A 15487-nucleotide genomic window follows, 5' to 3' on the forward strand; every position below is an offset into this window, starting at 1 on the left:
TCTCTGCATAACTTTCTCTGCTCTAAGGAGAACAATCCCAGCTTCTCCAGTCTCTCCACATCACTGAAGTCCCTCATCCCTGCCACCATTCTAGTAAATCTCCTCTGCATCTTCTCTGAGGCTTTGACATCCTTCTTAAAATGTGGGGCCCAGAATTGGATATGATTCTCTGGCGGAGGCCCAACCAGTGATTTATAAAGGCTGAGCATTTGGAGAAGTGACCTGCTCTTCCATGAACTCTTTGACTTTTCCCAGATCAGCTCCTTGGATCGTGGTGGCGGTCAGTCTCGATCAGACAGAGTGAGACGTGAATCTGCATACTCTTCATTTACCCTTCAGGGTAGGTGAGATTCTAGTATTTCCATCCCTTCAGGACAGGAAACGTTTACACAGTTTATCATGTTAGCTTCAAATCTTAGCCTTGTCGTCGCCCTGCTCCCACCAGGCAATTAGCATTAGAATACATGGGGACTATGTATTCAACAATTGAGAAAGAAAAGTGTTCAGCTTCGTTTCTCACAACCATGTCAACAACTCCCCAGCAATGAATCTTCCAACGCCCTCTTTGTATCTCACTGGATCATTGGTGCCAGGGTCCAGGGCCTGCCTGTGCTATGGTTCAAGGAATGATCAGTACTGGGGTCTGGCAGTTTATCCGTGCTGGGTTTGGGCCTGCCCAGTTATGGGGTCCAGAGGTGACCAAGGACATTGCCCCCTATGGTCCTATGTCCCTATGTTGTCATGTTCCTACATTCCTATATTCCTCTGTTCCTATGTTGGCATGTATCTATGTTGGCATGTATCTATGTTGGCATGTATCTATGCCCCATGTCACCATGTTTCTACATTCCTATGTTCCTATGTTCCATTTTCCCATGTTCCACGAGCCCATGTTGCCGTGTTCCTATTTTCCCATATTCCCATATTCCCATATTCCCATATTCTGATATTCCCATATTCCAAAATTCCCATATTCTGATATTCCCATATTCCGAAATTCCCATATTCTGATATTCCCATATTCTGATATTCCCATGTTCCGATATTCCCATATTCTGATATTCCCATATTCCAATATTCCCATGTTCCGATATTCCCATGTTCCATGACACCATGTTGACATGTCTACACTCAGTGGTGAAAGATCGGACAGTTCCCGTGAACCAGCCTGTTTGTAAATATTGCTTTTTTAGATTGCGGACACTTCCCTTGCTACCAAACAGCATCCGATATCGCAGAGTGCGAGCACGCTGTAGGAATTCCCGAAAACCTGACAGCAGGAGCGGGAGACACCAGCGAATGTGGAGATTTGGAGACAGCAACAATTGGGTGGAATCCCAGTGGGTATGGTGAGCAGGCGTCAAAATATCCCGGCCAGTTACTGATGATTTAGGCAAATGTACGGACAAAATATGAGTCTGCAGCTGAAATTGAACTCAGCTCCTCCAACAACCACACACACAGTCTGTCCCACTCTCAGATACCAGCTCCTCCATCACCCCCACACAGTCTGTCCCACTCTCAGATACCAGCTCCTCCATCACCCCCACACACAGTCTGTCCCACTCTCAGATACCAGCTCCTCCATCACCCCCAAACACAGTCTGTCCCACTCTCAGATACCAGCTCCTCCATCACCCCCACACAGTCTGTCCCACTCTCAGATACCAGCTCCTCCATCACCCCCACACACAGTCAGTCCCACTCTCAGATACCTGCTCCTCCATCACCCACACACACAGTCTGTCCCACTCTCAGATACCAGCTCCTCCATCACTCCACACACAGTCTGTCCCACTCTCAGATACCAGCTCCTCCATCACTCCACACACAGTCTGTCCCACTCTCAGATACCAGCTCCTCCATCACCCCCACACACAGTCTGTCCCACTCTCAGATACCAGCTCCTCCATCACCCCCACACAGTCTGTCCCACTCTCAGATACCAGCTCCTCCATCACCCCCACACACAGTCTGTCCCACTCTCAGATACCAGCTCCTCCATCACCCCCACACAGTCTGTCCCACTCTCAGATACCAGCTCCTCCATCACCCCCACACAGTCTGTCCCACTCTCAGATACCAGCTCCTCCAACACCCTCACACACAGTCTGTCCCACTCTCAGATACCAGCTCCTCCATCACCCACACACAGTCTGTCCCACTCTCAGATACCAGCTCCTCCATCACCCCCACACAGTCTGTCCCACTCTCAGATACCAGCTCCTCCATCACCCCCACACAGTCTGTCCCACTCTCAGATACCAGCTCCTCCATCACCCCCACACACAGTCTGTCCCACTCTCAGATACCAGCTCCTCCATCACCCCCACACAGTCTGTCCCACTCTCAGATACCAGCTCCTCCATCACCCTCACACACAGTCTGTCCCACTCTCAGATACCAGCTCCTCCATCACCCCCTCACACAGTCTGTCCCACTCTCAGATACCAGCTCCTCCATCACCCACACACAGTCTGTCCCACTCTCAGATACCAGCTCCTCCATCACCCCCACACAGTCTGTCCCACTCTCAGATACCAGCTCCTCCATCACCCCCACACACAGTCTGTCCCACTCTCAGATACCAGCTCCTCCATCACCCCCACACACAGTCTGTCCCACTCTCAGATACCAGCTCCTCCATCACCCCCACACAGTCTGTCCCACTCTCAGATACCAGCTCCTCCATCACCCCCACACAGTCTGTCCCACTCTCAGATACCAGCTCCTCCATCACCCTCACACACAGTCTGTCCCACTCTCAGATACCAGCTCCTCCATCACCCCCACACACAGTCTGTCCCACTCTCAGATACCAGCTCCTCCATCACCCACACACAGTCTGTCCCACTCTCAGATACCAGCTCCTCCATCACCCCCACACAGTCTGTCCCACTCTCAGATACCAGCTCCTCCAACACCCTCACACACAGTCTGTCCCACTCTCAGATACCAGCTCCTCCATCACCCCCACACACAGTCTGTCCCACTCTCAGATACCAGCTCCTCTATCACCCCCACACAGTCTGTCCCACTCTCAGATACCAGCTCCTCTATCACCCCCACACAGTCTGTCCCACTCTCAGATACCAGCTCCTCCATCACCCACACACACAGTCTGTCCCACTCTCAGATACCAGCTCCTCCATCACCCCCACACAGTCTGTCCCACTCTCAGATACCAGCTCCTCCATCACCCCCACACAGTCTGTCGCACTCTCAGATACCAGCTCCTCCATCACCCCCACACACAGTCTGTCCCACTCTCAGATACCAGCTCCTCCATCACCCCCACACAGTCTGTCCCACTCTCAGATACCAGCTCCTCCATCACCCCCACACACAGTCTGTCCCACTCTCAGATACCAGCTCCTCCATCACCCCCTCACACAGTCTGTCCCACTCTCAGATACCAGCTCCTCCATCACCCACACACAGTCAGTCCCACTCTCAGATACCAGCTCCTCCATCACCCCCACACACAGTCTGTCCCACTCTCAGATACCAGCTCCTCCATCACCCCCACACACAGTCTGTCCCACTCTCAGATACCAGCTCCTCCATCACCCCCACACACAGTCTGTCCCACTCTCAGATACCAGCTCCTCCATCACCCCCACACACAGTCTGTCCCACTCTCAGATACCAGCTCCTCCATCACCCCCACACACAGTCTGTCCCACTCTCAGATACCAGCTCCTCCATCACCCACACACAGTCTGTCCCACTCTCAGATACCAGCTCCTCCATCACCCCCACACACAGTCTGTCCCACTCTCAGATACCAGCTCCTCCATCACCCCCACACACAGTCTGTCCCACTCTCAGATACCAGCTCCTCCATCACCCCCACACACAGTCTGTCCCACTCTCAGATACCAGCTCCTCCATCACCCCCACACACAGTCTGTCCCACTCTCAGATACCAGCTCCTCCATCACCCCCACACACAGTCTGTCCCACTCTCAGATACCAGCTCCTCCATCACCCCCACACACAGTCTGTCCCACTCTCAGATACCAGCTCCTCCATCACCCCCCCACACAGTCTGTCCCACTCTCAGATACCAGCTCCTCCATCACTCCCACACACAGTCTGTCCCACTCTCAGATACCAGCTCCTCCATCACCCCCCCACACACAGTCTGTCCCACTCTCAGATACCAGCTCCTCCATCACCCCCACACAGTCTGTCCCACTCTCAGATACCAGCTCCTCCATCACCCCCACACAGTCTGTCCCACTCTCAGATACCAGCTCCTCCATCACCCCCACACAGTCTGTCCCACTCTCAGATACCAGCTCCTCCATCACCCCCACACAGTCTGTCTCACTCTCAGATACCAGCTCCTCCATCACCCCCACACAGTCTGTCCCACTCTCAGATACCAGCTCCTCCATCACCCCCACACACAGTCTGTCCCACTCTCAGATACCAGCTCCTCCATCACCCCCACACAGTCTGTCCCACTCTCAGATACCAGCTCCTCCATCACCCCCACACACAGTCTGTCCCACTCTCAGATACCAGCTCCTCCATCACCCCCACACACAGTCTGTCCCACTCTCAGATACCAGCTCCTCCATCACCCCACACACAGTCTGTCCCACTCTCAGATACCAGCTCCTCCATCACCCCCACACACAGTCTGTCCCACTCTCAGATACCAGCTCCTCCATCACCCACACACAGTCTGTCCCACTCTCAGATACCAGCTCCTCCATCACCCCCACACAGTCTGTCCCACTCTCAGATACCAGCTCCTCCATCACCCCCACACACAGTCTGTCCCACTCTCAGATACCAGCTCCTCCATCACCCCCACACAGTCTGTCCCACTCTCAGATACCAGCTCCTCCATCACCCCCACACACAGTCTGTCCCACTCTCAGATACCAGCTCCTCCATCACCCCCACACACAGTCTGTCCCACTCTCAGATACCAGCTCCTCCATCACCCACACACAGTCTGTCCCACTCTCAGATACCAGCTCCTCCATCACCCCCACACACAGTCTGTCCCACTCTCAGATACCAGCTCCTCCATCACCCCCACACACAGTCTGTCCCACTCTCAGATACCAGCTCCTCCATCACCCCCACACACAGTCTGTCCCACTCTCAGATACCAGCTCCTCCATCACCCCCACATAGTCTGTCCCACTCTCAGATACCAGCTCCTCCATCACCCCCACACACAGTCTGTCCCACTCTCAGATACCAGCTCCTCCATCACCCCCACACACAGTCTGTCCCACTCTCAGATACCAGCTCCTCCATCACCCCCACACACAGTCTGTCCCACTCTCAGATACCAGCTCCTCCATCACCCCCACACACAGTCTGTCCCACTCTCAGATACCAGCTCCTCCATCACCCCACACAGTCTGTCCCACTCTCAGATACCAGCTCCTCCATCACCCCCACACAGTCTGTCCCACTCTCAGATACCAGCTCCTCCATCACCCCCACACACAGTCTGTCCCACTCTCAGATACCAGCTCCTCCATCACCCCCACACAGTCTGTCCCACTCTCAGATACCAGCTCCTCCATCACCCCCACACAGTCTGTCCCACTCTCAGATACCAGCTCCTCCATCACCCCCACACAGTCTGTCCCACTCTCAGATACCAGCTCCTCCATCACCCCCACACACAGTCTGTCCCACTCTCAGATACCAGCTCCTCCATCACCCCCACACACAGTCTGTCCCACTCTCAGATACCAGCTCCTCCATCACCCCCACACAGTCTGTCCCACTCTCAGATACCAGCTCCTCCATCACCCCCACACAGTCTGTCCCACTCTCAGATACCAGCTCCTCCATCACCCCCACACAGTCTGTCCCACTCTCAGATACCAGCTCCTCCATCACCCCCACACAGTCTGTCCCACTCTCAGATACCAGCTCCTCCATCACACCCACACACAGTCTGTCCCACTCTCAGATACCAGCTCCTCCATCACCCCCTCACACAGTCTGTCCCACTCTCAGATACCAGCTCCTCCATCACCCCCACACACAGTCTGTCCCACTCTCAGATACCAGCTCCTCCATCACCCCCACACAGTCTGTCCCACTCTCAGATACCAGCTCCTCCATCACCCCCCACACACAGTCTGTCCCACTCTCAGATACCAGCTCCTCCATCACCCCCACACACAGTCTGTCCCACTCTCAGATACCAGCTCCTCCATCACCCCCACACACAGTCTGTCCCACTCTCAGATACCAGCTCCTCCATCACCCCCACACACAGTCTGTCCCACTCTCAGATACCAGCTCCTCCATCACCCCCACACAGTCTGTCCCACTCTCAGATACCAGCTCCTCCATCACCCCCACACAGTCTGTCCCACTCTCAGATACCAGCTCCTCCATCACCCCCACACAGTCTGTCCCACTCTCAGATACCAGCTCCTCCATCACCCCCACACAGTCTGTCCCACTCTCAGATACCAGCTCCTCCATCACCCTCACACAGTCTGTCCCACTCTCAGATACCAGCTCCTCCATCACCCCCACACACAGTCTGTCCCACTCTCAGATACCAGCTCCTCCATCACCCCCACACACAGTCTGTCCCACTCTCAGATACCAGCTCCTCCATCACCCCCACACACAGTCTGTCCCACTCTCAGATACCAGCTCCTCCATCACCCCCCCACACAGTCTGTCCCACTCTCAGATACCAGCTCCTCCATCACCCTCACACACAGTCTGTCCCACTCTCAGATACCAGCTCCTCCATCACCCCCACACAGTCTGTCCCACTCTCAGATACCAGCTCCTCCATCACCCCCCCACACAGTCTGTCCCACTCTCAGATACCAGCTCCTCCATCACCCCCACACACAGTCTGTCCCACTCTCAGATACCAGCTCCTCCATCACCCCCACACAGTCTGTCCCACTCTCAGATACCAGCTCCTCCATCACCCCCACACAGTCTGTCCCACTCTCAGATACCAGCTCCTCCATCACCCCCACACAGTCTGTCCCACTCTCAGATACCAGCTCCTCCATCACCCCCACACACAGTCTGTCCCACTCTCAGATACCAGCTCCTCCATCACCCCCACACAGTCTGTCCCACTCTCAGATACCAGCTCCTCCATCACCCCCCACACAGTCTGTCCCACTCTCAGATACCAGCTCCTCCATCACCCCCACACAGTCTGTCCCACTCTCAGATACCAGCTCCTCCATCACCCCCACACACAGTCTGTCCCACTCTCAGATACCAGCTCCTCCATCACCCCCCCACACAGTCTGTCCCACTCTCAGATACCAGCTCCTCCATCACCCCCACACACAGTCTGTCCCACTCTCAGATACCAGCTCCTCCATCACCCCCACACACAGTCTGTCCCACTCTCAGATACCAGCTCCTCCATCACCCCCACACAGTCTGTCCCACTCTCAGATACCAGCTCCTCCATCACCCCCACACACAGTCTGTCCCACTCTCAGATACCAGCTCCTCCATCACCCCCACACAGTCTGTCCCACTCTCAGATACCAGCTCCTCGAACAACCGCACACAGTCTGTCCCACTCTCAGATACCAGCTCCTCCATCACCCTCACACACAGTCTGTCCCACTCTCAGATACCAGCTCCTCCATCACCCCCACACACAGTCTGTCCCACTCTCAGATACCAGCTCCTCCATCACCCCACACACAGTCTGTCCCACTATCAGATACCAGCTCCTCCATCACCCCACACAGTCTGTCCCACTCTCAGATACCAGCTCCTCCATCACCCCCACACAGTCTGTCCCACTCTCAGATACCAGCTCCTCCATCACCCCCACACACAGTCTGTCCCACTCTCAGATACCAGCTCCTCCATCACCCCCACACACAGTCTGTCCCACTCTCAGATACCAGCTCCTCCATCACCCCCCCACACAGTCTGTCCCACTCTCAGATACCAGCTCCTCCATCACCCCCCACACAGTCTGTCCCACTCTCAGATACCAGCTCCTCCATCACCCCCACACACAGTCTGTCCCACTCTCAGATACCAGCTCCTCCATCACCCCCACACACACAGTCTGTCCCACTCTCAGATACCAGCTCCTCCATCACCCCCACACACACAGTCTGTCCCACTCTCAGATACCAGCTCCTCCATCACCCCCACACACAGTCTGTCCCACTCTCAGATACCAGCTCCTCCATCACCCCCCACATAGTCAGTCCCACTCTCAGATACCAGCTCCTCCATCACCCCCACACAGTCTGTCCCACTCTCAGATACCAGCTCCTCCATCACCCCCACACAGTCTGTCCCACTCTCAGATACCAGCTCCTCCATCACCCCCCACACAGTCTGTCCCACTCTCAGATACCAGCTCCTCCATCACCCCCACACAGTCTGTCCCACTCTCAGATACCAGCTCATCCATCACCCCCACACACAGTCTGTCCCACTCTCAGATACCAGCTCCTCCATCACCCCCACACAGTCTGTCCCACTCTCAGATACCAGCTCCTCCATCACCCCCACACAGTCTGTCCCACTCTCAGATACCAGCTCCTCCATCACCCCCACACACAGTCTGTCCCACTCTCAGATACCAGCTCCTCCATCACCCCCACACACAGTCTGTCCCACTCTCAGATACCAGCTCCTCCATCACCCCCACACAGTCTGTCCCACTCTCAGATACCAGCTCCTCCATCACCCCACACACAGTCTGTCCCACTCTCAGATACCAGCTCCTCCATCACCCCCACACACAGTCTGTCCCACTCTCAGATACCAGCTCCTCCATCACCCCCACACAGTCTGTCCCACTCTCAGATACCAGCTCCTCCATCAGCCCCACACAGTCTGTCCCACTCTCAGATACCAGCTCCTCCATCACCCCCACACACAGTCTGTCCCACTCTCAGATACCAGCTCCTCCATCACCCCCACACACAGTCTGTCCCACTCTCAGATACCAGCTCCTCCATCACCCCCACACACAGTCTGTCCCACTCTCAGATACCAGCTCCTCCATCACCCCCACACACAGTCTGTCCCACTCTCAGATACCAGCTCCTCCATCACCCCCACACAGTCTGTCCCACTCTCAGATACCAGCTCCTCCATCACCCCCACACAGTCTGTCCCACTCTCAGATACCAGCTCCTCCATCACCCCCACACACAGTCTGTCCCACTCTCAGATACCAGCTCCTCCATCACCCCCACACACAGTCTGTCCCACTCTCAGATACCAGCTCCTCCATCACCCCCACACAGTCTGTCCCACTCTCAGATACCAGCTCCTCCATCACCCCCACACACAGTCTGTCCCACTCTCAGATACCAGCTCCTCCATCACCCACACACAGTCTGTCCCACTCTCAGATACCAGCTCCTCCATCACCCCCACACAGTCTGTCCCACTCTCAGATACCAGCTCCTCCATCACCCCCACACAGTCTGTCCCACTCTCAGATACCAGCTCCTCCATCACCCACACAGTCTGTCCCACTCTCAGATACCAGCTCCTCCATCACCCCCACACAGTCTGTCCCACTCTCAGATACCAGCTCCTCCATCACCCCCACACAGTCTGTCCCACTCTCAGATACCAGCTCCTCCAACAACCCCACACAGTCTGTCCCACTCTCAGATACCAGCTCCTCCATCACCCTCACATACAGTCTGTCCCACTCTCAGATACCAGCTCCTCCATCACCCCCACACACAGTCTGTCCCACTCTCAGATACCAGCTCCTCCATCACCCCCACACACAGTCTGTCCCACTCTCAGATACCAGCTCCTCCATCACCCCCACACAGTCTGTCCCACTCTCAGATACCAGCTCCTCCATCACCCCCACACACAGTCTGTCCCACTCTCAGATACCAGCTCCTTCATCACCCCCACACACAGTCTGTCCCACTCTCAGATACCAGCTCCTCCATCACCCCCACACAGTCTGTCCCACTCTCAGATACCAGCTCCTCCATCACCCCCACACACAGTCTGTCCCACTCTCAGATTCCAGCTCCTCCAACAACCCCACACACAGTCTGTCCCACTCTCAGATACCAGCTCCTCCATCACCCCCACACACAGTCTGTCCCACTCTCAGATACCAGCTCCTCCATCACCCACACACACAGTCTGTCCCACTCTCAGATACCAGCTCCTCCATCACCCCCACACACAGTCTGTCCCACTCTCAGATACCAGCTCCTCCATCACCCCCACACAGTCTGTCCCACTCTCAGATACCAGCTCCTCCATCACCCCCACACAGTCTGTCCCACTCTCAGATACCAGCTCCTCCATCACCCACACACAGTCTGTCCCACTCTCAGATACCAGCTCCTCCATCACCCCCACACAGTCTGTCCCACTCTCAGATACCAGCTCCTCCATCACCCCCACACAGTCTGTCCCACTCTCAGATACCAGCTCCTCCATCACCCCCACACACAGTCTGTCCCACTCTCAGATACCAGCTCCTCCATCACCCCCACACAGTCTGTCCCACTCTCAGATACCAGCTCCTCCATCACCCTCACACAGTCTGTCCCACTCTCAGATACCAGCTCCTCCATCACCCCCACACACAGTCTGTCCCACTCTCAGATACCAGCTCCTCCATCACCCCACACAGTCTGTCCCACTCTCAGATACCAGCTCCTCCATCACCCCCACACAGTCTGTCCCACTCTCAGATACCAGCTCCTCCATCACCCCCATACAGTCTGTCCCACTCTCAGATACCAGCTCCTCCATCACCCCCACACACAGTCTGTCCCACTCTCAAATACCAGCTCCTCCATCACCCCCACACACAGTCTGTCCCACTCTCAGATACCAGCTCCTCCATCACCCCCACACACAGTCTGTCCCACTCTCAGATACCAGCTCCTCCATCACCCCCACACACAGTCTGTCCCACTCTCAGATACCAGCTCCTCCATCACACCCACACACAGTCTGTCCCACTCTCAGATACCAGCTCCTCCATCACCCCCACACACAGTCTGTCCCACTCTCAGATACCAGCTCCTCCATCACCCCCACACACAGTCTGTCCCACTCTCAGATACCAGCTCCTCCATCACACCCACACACAGTCTGTCCCACTCTCAGATACCAGCTCCTCCATCACCCCCACACACAGTCTGTCCCACTCTCAGATACCAGCTCCTCCATCACCCACACACAGTCTGTCCCACTCTCAGATACCAGCTCCTCCATCACCCCCACACACAGTCTGTCCCACTCTCAGATACCAGCTCCTCCATCACCCCCACACACAGTCTGTCCCACTCTCAGATACCAGCTCCTCCATCACCCTCACACAGTCTGTCCCACTCTCAGATACCAGCTCCTCCATCACACCCACACACAGTCTGTCCCACTCTCAGATACCAGCTCCTCCATCACCCCCACACACAGTCTGTCCCACTCTCAGATACCAGCTCCTCCATCACCCCCACACACAGTCTGTCCCACTCTCAGATACCAGCTCCTCCATCACACCCACACACAGTCTGTCCCACTCTCAGATACCAGCTCCTCCATCACCCCCACACACAGTCTGTCCCACTCTCAGATACCAGCTCCTCCATCACCCCCACACACAGTCTGTCCCACTCTCAGATACCAGCTCCTCCATCACCCCCCCACACAGTCTGTCCCACTCTCAGATACCAGCTCCTCCATCACCCCCACACAGTCTGTCCCACTCTCAGATACCAGCTCCTCCATCACCCCCACACACAGTCTGTCCCACTCTCAGATACCAGCTCCTCCATCACCCCACACAGTCTGTCCCACTCTCAGATACCAGCTCCTCCATCACCCCCACACAGTCTGTCCCACTCTCAGATACCAGCTCCTCCATCACCCCCACACGCAGTCTGTCCCACTCTCAGATACCTGCTCCTCCATCACCCCCACACACAGTCTGTCCCACTCTCAGATACCAGCTCCTCCATCACCCCCACACAGTCTGTCCCACTCTCAGATACCAGCTCCTCCATCACCCCCACACAGTCTGTCCCACTCTCAGATACCAGCTCCTCCATCACCCCCCCACACAGTCTGTCCCACTCTCAGATACCAGCTCCTCCATCACCCCCCCACACAGTCTGTCCCACTCTCAGATACCAGCTCCTCCATCACCCCCACACACAGTCTGTCCCACTCTCGGATACCAGCTCCTGCACCACCCACACAGTCTGTCCCACTCTCAGATACCAGCTCCTCCATCACCCCCACACACAGTCTGTCCCACTCTCAGATACCAGCTCCTGCACCACCCACACAGTCTGTCCCACTCTCAGATACCAGCTCCTCCATCACCCACACACAGTCTGTCCCACTCTCAGATACCAGCTCCTCCATCACCCCCACACAGTCTGTCCCACTCTCAGATACCAGCTCCTCCATCACCCCCACACACAGTCTGTCCCACTCTCAGATACCAGCTCCTCCATCACCCCCACACAGTCTGTCCCACTCTCAGATACCAGCTCCTCCATCACCCTCACACAGTCTGTCCCACTCTCAGATACCAGCTCCTCCATCACCCTCACACAGTCTGTCCCACTCTCAGATACCAGCTCCTCCATCACCCCCACACACAGTCTGTCCCACTCTCAGATACCAGCTCCTCCATCACCCACACACACAGTCTGTCCCACTCTCAGATACCAGCTCCTCCATCACCCCCACACACAGTCTGTCCCACTCTCAGATACCAGCTCCTCCATCACCCCCACACAGTCTGTCCCACTCTCAGATACCAGCTCCTCCATCACCCCCACACAGTCTGTCCCAGTCTCAGATACCAGCTCCTCCATCACCCCCACACACAGTCTGTCCCACTCTCAGATACCAGCTCCTCCATCACCCCCACACAGTCTGTCCCACTCTCAGATACCAGCTCCTCCATCACCCCCACACACAGTCTGTCCCACTCTCAGATACCAGCTCCTCCATCACCCACACACACAGTCTGTCCCACTCTCAGATACCAGCTCCTCCATCACCCCCACACACACAGTCTGTCCCACTCTCAGATACCAGCTCCTCCATCACCCCACACAGTCTGTCCCACTCTCAGATACCAGCTCCTCCATCACCCCCACACACAGTCTGTCCCACTCTCAGATACCAGCTCCTCCATCACCCCCCACACAGTCTGACCCACTCTCAGATACCAGCTCCTCCATCACCCCCACACACAGTCTGTCCCACTCTCAGATACCAGCTCCTCCATCACCCCCACACACAGTCTGTCCCACTCTCAGATACCAGCTCCTCCATCACCCCTCACACAGTCTGTCCCACTCTCAGATACCAGCTCCTCCATCACCCTCCCACACAGTCTGTCCCACTCTCAGATACCAGCTCCTCCATCACCCCCACACACAGTCTGTCCCACTCTCAGATACCAGCTCCTCCATCACCCCCACACACAGTCTGTCCCACTCTCAGATACCAGCTCCTCCATCACCCCCACACACAGTCTGTCCCACTCTCAGATACCAGCTCCTCCATCACCCCCACACACAGTCTGTCCCACTCTCAGATACCAGCTCCTCCATCACCCCCACACACAGTCTGTCCCACTCTCAGATACCAGCTCCTCCATCACCCTCACACAGTCTGTCCCACTCTCAGATACCAGCTCCTCCGTCACCCCCACACAGTCTGTCCCACTCTCAGATACCAGCTCCTCCGTCACCCCACACAGTCTGTCCCACTCTCAGATACCAGCTCCTCCGTCACCCCCACACACAGTCTGTCCCACTCTCAGATACCAGCTCCTCCATCACCCACACAGTCTGTCCCACTCTCAGATACCAGCTTCTCCATCACCCTCACACACAGTCTGTCCCACTCTCAGATACCAGCTCCTCCATCACCCCCACACACAGTCTGTCCCACTCTCAGATACCAGCTCCTCCATCACCCCCACACACAGTCTGTCCCACTCTCAGATACCAGCTCCTCCATCACCCCCACACACAGTCTGTCCCACTCTCAGATACCAGCTCCTCCATCACCCACACACACAGTCTGTCCCACTCTCAGATACCAGCTCCTCCATCACCCCCACACAGTCTGTCCCACTCTCAGATACCAGCTCCTCCATCACCCCCACACAGTCTGTACCACTCTCAGATACCAGCTCCTCCATCACCCCCACACACAGTCTGTCCCACTCTCAGATACCAGCTCCTCCATCACCCCACACAGTCTGTCCCACTCTCAGATACCAGCTTCTCCATCACCCTCACACACAGTCTGTCCCACTCTCAGATACCAGCTCCTCCATCACCCCCACACACAGTCTGTCCCACTCTCAGATACCAGCTCCTCCATCACCCCCACACACAGTCTGTCCCACTCTCAGATACCAGCTCCTCCATCACCCCCACACACAGTCTGTCCCACTCTCAGATACCAGCTCCTCCATCACCCACACACACAGTCTGTCCCACTCTCAGATACCAGCTCCTCCATCACCCCCACACAGTCTGTCCCACTCTCAGATACCAGCTCCTCCATCACCCCCACACAGTCTGTCCCACTCTCAGATACCAGCTCCTCCATCACCCCCACACACAGTCTGTCCCACTCTCAGATACCAGCTCCTCCATCACCCCACACAGTCTGTCCCACTCTCAGATACCAGCTCCTCCATCACCCCCACACACAGTCTGTCCCACTCTCAGATACCAGCTCCTCCATCACCCCACACACACAGTCTGTCCCACTCTCAGATACCAGCTCCTGCACCACCCACACACAGTCTGTCCCACTCTCAGATACCAGCTCCTCCATCACCCTCACACACAGTCTGTCCCACTCTCAGATACCAGCTCCTCCATCACCCCCACACACAGTCTGTCCCACTCTCAGATACCAGCTCCTCCATCACCCTCACACAGTCTGTCCCACTCTCAGATACCAGCTCCTCCATCACACCCACACAGTCTGTCCCACTCTCAGATACCAGCTCCTCCATCACCCCCACACAGTCTGTCCCACTCTCAGATACCAGCTCCTCCATCACCCCCACACAGTCTGTCCCACTCTCAGATACCAGCTCCTCCATCACCCCCACACAGTCTGTCCCACTCTCAGATACCAGCTCCTCCATCACCCACACACAGTCTGTCCCACTCTCAGATACCAGCTCCTCCATCACCCCCACACAGTCTGTCCCACTCTCAGATACCAGCTCCTCCATCACCCCCACACACAGTCTGTCCCACTCTCAGATACCAGCTCCTCCATCACCCTCACACAGTCTGTCCCACTCTCAGATACCAGCTCCTCCATCACCCCCACACAGTCTGTCCCACTCTCAGATACCAGCTCCTCCATCACCCCCACACAGTCTGTCCCACTCTCAGATGCCAGCTCCTCATCACCCCCCCACACACAGTCTGTCCCACTCTCAGATGCCAGCTCCTCCATCACCCCCCCACACACAGTCTGT

General features: G+C 56.1%; 1 protein-coding gene across 1 annotated transcript in view; it reads left to right on the forward strand.

Annotated features, from left to right (window-relative positions):
* LOC137311394 (interleukin-17 receptor D-like) overlaps positions 1-15487 on the forward strand; it is a 113219-nt gene that overhangs the window by 51726 nt on the left and 46006 nt on the right. Inside the window, exon 2 of the mRNA XM_067978637.1 lies at positions 1194-1349. The gene's annotated coding sequence lies outside the window, so the exon portion shown is untranslated. The remainder of the gene's footprint in view (positions 1-1193; positions 1350-15487) is intronic.

The sequence above is a fragment of the Heptranchias perlo genome, unplaced genomic scaffold (genome assembly GCF_035084215.1).
Source record: "Heptranchias perlo isolate sHepPer1 unplaced genomic scaffold, sHepPer1.hap1 HAP1_SCAFFOLD_333, whole genome shotgun sequence".
Classification (NCBI taxonomy): Eukaryota; Metazoa; Chordata; class Chondrichthyes; order Hexanchiformes; family Hexanchidae; genus Heptranchias; species Heptranchias perlo.